The sequence below is a fragment of the Corvus brachyrhynchos genome, unplaced genomic scaffold (assembly GCF_000691975.1).
Source record: "Corvus brachyrhynchos isolate BGI_N302 unplaced genomic scaffold, ASM69197v1 scaffold427, whole genome shotgun sequence".
NCBI classification, from domain to species: Eukaryota; Metazoa; Chordata; class Aves; order Passeriformes; family Corvidae; genus Corvus; species Corvus brachyrhynchos.
In genome coordinates this window covers 205149-209049 of record NW_008239046.1, presented here as the reverse complement: position 1 = coordinate 209049, position 3901 = coordinate 205149, and positions in this window count along the sequence as shown.

The following is a 3901-nucleotide window of genomic DNA, read 5'->3' as shown; positions in this document are numbered from 1 at the left end:
GACGGAGATGATCCATCAAAGGGAAAGCACCAATCGCTTTGGACCGAAGGGGCGGGCTGTGGGCGGGCTATGGGTGGACTGGGGGCGGAGCAAAAACTATAAAAAGGACAAAGCTGAGAGGCAGGCTCTCTTCTCTTTTCCCCTCTTGCTCTCTCCAGACTAGCTGTGGGAGACATCGGTGCTGGGGCATTCAAAGCCTTACCCCTTTTAAGGGGCTTTTAGTAATTTTTTTAAAGTCAACCCAGCACTGCAAGTTCTTTTTCTCTACCTGACGTCTAGTGCTGTCTCAGCCAGAAGATCTCACATCCCTGCGCTCCTGGGGCATACCATCTACTGAGCCATAGGATCCCAAATTTTTATATTTTTCTGATTTCTGTAATTTTTCAATTTTTCTGTTTTCAATAAATTAATCTTTTTAAGAGTTGTCTCATTTCTCACATTGTCCATATTCAAACTGGCCAGCTGATAGGTTCTGTCAGGTCATGGGGAAAGCTGTAAGCACTCCTTTGCGAGAACATCACTTCTGAGACTATGCTAGCTAACCCATGACACCTGTCGTGACCAAGCAGCCACAACTGGGGAAATTTCAGTAAACTGGATATTTGGCCCATCCCTGGCAACATCTATTTCCTGGGTCACATCTTGAGAAACAGAAGAGAAGCACAGGCTAAGGGAAAGCCCTCTCCTCCCCTTTCCTCAGGTTCCCCTTCAGCCCAGACACCCCTCTGCTGCCTTCCCAGTCTCCCCTGCCCTGGCTTCCACTGCTCCTGTCTTCTCTTGTTATGCATATTTTGATCAAATAATCCATTAAATCATATAAAAGGGTTAGCTATGATTTTAAGTACAAAATTGGGAAGTATAATGTAAAGGGCGTGGGTATTGGGGCACTGCTCAGAGCTGCTAGACTCAGCTCTGAGCAGGCCCAAGAGAGAGCGAGAGTGAATGGGTGAGAGAGAGAGTGTAAGAGCAAGAGTAAGAGCAAGAGTAGAAGTGGAAGAGAGAAGTATGAGAATCGAAGTAGAAGTGAAGAGAGAATGAGAATGTCTGAAGTCCTGGTTACAATACAATAAATCATCTTCTGTACTGAATATTCTAATTGTCACTAACCAATCTAATACAAGATACAAATCCTATAGCATTTACATACAGCCTATAAGAGTTCTTATATTACCATAGAGTGTTACATCTTAACTTCTAAAAACTACTCTTTGGACCCCTTCTGCTGAGCTAGTAGGGTCTGCTCTGACCCTTGGACCTGCCTGCTAGCAGAGGGTATTGTTCAATCAAAAGGGGATTACTTCAGTGGCCATACCATTGTTTTCTAGTTGTTCAGTAACTAAGACCTGGTATTTCAAAAGTGGCTTTCATTTCGATGTTGCCTGTAGTTTTCATATTCCCAAAATCTTTTGTCAGGCAATCATATTTCCAAGGCTTTCCTGTTTCATCTTCCCCAACAATAAGGTACAGAAATATCAGGAGTGCTGTGTTTGGAATGTGTAACTGTAGAAACCTCCCGAGGAAGTTACTAGACCTTTCTATTTCGGTCGTGCTCACCAGTTATGCTGCTTGGAAACCCACTACCCTTCCCATCTTGCTTTTAATATTAAGGATTCCAATCAGTAGACCTCAGGAGAGATGGCCAATGATTGTTTTAGGATAAGAATATTGATCATGTTATAAAGTATTAGAACCATTCAATGTAAAGGTTGAATTTAAGAGCAGGCATAGTATGCACAGTTATGTAAAAGAACGTACATAACAATGATTCAGCAGAAGAATATATAAAATGGATGGGTTTTAAGTGGAACATGTTTCTGGAGGAGTTATCCCCCATGTTCCCCGCCTGAATAAAGAAGTGTCTGCATATTCACATAAAATTGGTGTTGGGTAAGTTTATTTTGTCCCGTTTGGTGACACTCTCACTTCCTACCCCTTCTTGGCTGCATTTGGTGACGTCTCCAGTGCCTGTTCCTCCAGCCCATCTGGTTCCTTGGGGCAGCTTTTGCACTGCAGAGTCCTGCCAGCCTCGCTCCTTGCACAAAGGCAAGAGACAGGCAGAGCAATCTGTTGGAAGTGCAGTGATTACCACGGGTCTCTTGGGAAACAGCGAGGGGCACAGCCCAGGGATGGTGTCCTCTCCTCACAACGCAGTTTCTGGCACACGCTCCAGCTGCAGCTCTTCTCCAGCTCGCCAGGCGGAGGAGCAGCATCGGCTGCGCCCCAGCTTCCCTGTGCCACATGTCCTGCCCAGCCACAAGGGCCGTGAGCCCCGCAGTGTGTTCATACACATCCTCACCTCGGGCAGTGCTCAGGCAGCTCCGGCAGCTCCAGCGTGCGGTCCCGGGAGGCTGAGCAGGAGGCCCTGTGTGCAGTTCCTTGGCAGCTGCAAAGCACAGGTGCTGAGGAATACACCTGGTGCAGGGAGCTCAGGGTGCAGCTGCAGTGCCAGCTCCAGGCTGAGCTCTGGCTGGTGGGAGCCTGAGGCAAGATCCCATGACCTGCTGACCTTGGCAGGACCCAAAGGGCCCAGGGACTTGTAGCACAGCCAGGTCAGTGGACACTCAGAGACAGGGCAGATGCCTGACTCAGGAGGAAGAGCTGAGCACACTTTGGTGTGATTGGACTGTGAAGGGATAAAAGCCCAGTGGTTCAAGGTCCCTTCCCAGAGGTACTGGCTCGAGCTGTGTTCCTGCACCGTGAATAAATTGTTTTGTGGAATGAGACGTGTGAGACTCTGCTATGGGAAGCCTGGTCTGACTGTGTGAGAGTGGGGAGAGTGCAGGGAGTCAATGGGGGCACTCTTTTGCTCACTTGAGCTGCCCACTGTGAAGGGGATTTGATGCCAAGCAGGAACAGTCTGGTGGTGGGAGTGTGACTGCCAGAGTTCCTCCGAGATGCTCAGGGAAGTTTCCTTAACGAGAGAGCTGCCTGAGAGCTGGAGCAGAGCCCAGACCGTGCACCTGCTGGGCTCTGCCTGTAAGAAACCAGGCAAGGTGCAGCAGAGTGCCCTGGGCAGGGGAAGGCAGGTAGGCAGAAAAGGAAAAGGAACAAGTGAAACCGCACCCCCACAGTTTTGTCAGACCCCTGTGTCTGCGTGCCCGTCCTCTTGGACTTCACTTCGGGATTGGGGTAGGCGCAGAGCATTGGGAAAGGGAGGGCAAGGCAGGGCAAGGCGAAAGGCAAGGCCACGCCGGAAGATTTGTCTCATGGCTTGGCTGTCGCAGGAGAAAAGGCCAAAGGTGTAATTACTGACAGTTCCACTGGATGGCTCCCGAAGCCCAGCGGGGACGGCAATGCTGAGCGCAGCCGGCACACTCGATTCAGCTCCAGCCGCTCTCTCGTACCACAGCCCAGTGTTACCAACCACAACAGTGATAACCTTAGCCCAGAGCCAGGGAGGATGAACATTCCCACGGGAACACGTACGCCAGGAAGGGTTTTATAAAATGCACCTGTGAGCACACGGGCAGGAACTCCGAGAGCAAACTGTGACCCGCAGCTATTAAATAAATACAAGAGATGCTTACAACACTTTGTTTCAACACACTCTGTTCAGATCTATTGTTATCTCAACTCTGTGCCCCAGGTTGAGCACCAGTAAGGACTGTTGTGGTTTAACCCCAGTCTGTTGTGGTTTAATCCCAGCCAGGAACTCAGTCCCACGCAGCCACTCTCTGCTCTGGTGAGATGGGGGGAGATTTAGGAAAAGGTAAAACCCAAGGGTTGACACAAGAACAGCTTAATAACTGAAACACAACTAAATATATTTATATTACTGCTAGTACTACTTCTACTTTGACCAGTGAAAAGGAGAGAGAAAGAAATAAAACCCAAGAGAAACCAGCAGTGCCCAAGAGTTGCTCGTCGCCCAGTGACCAATGCCCAGCCCCTTCCCCAGCAG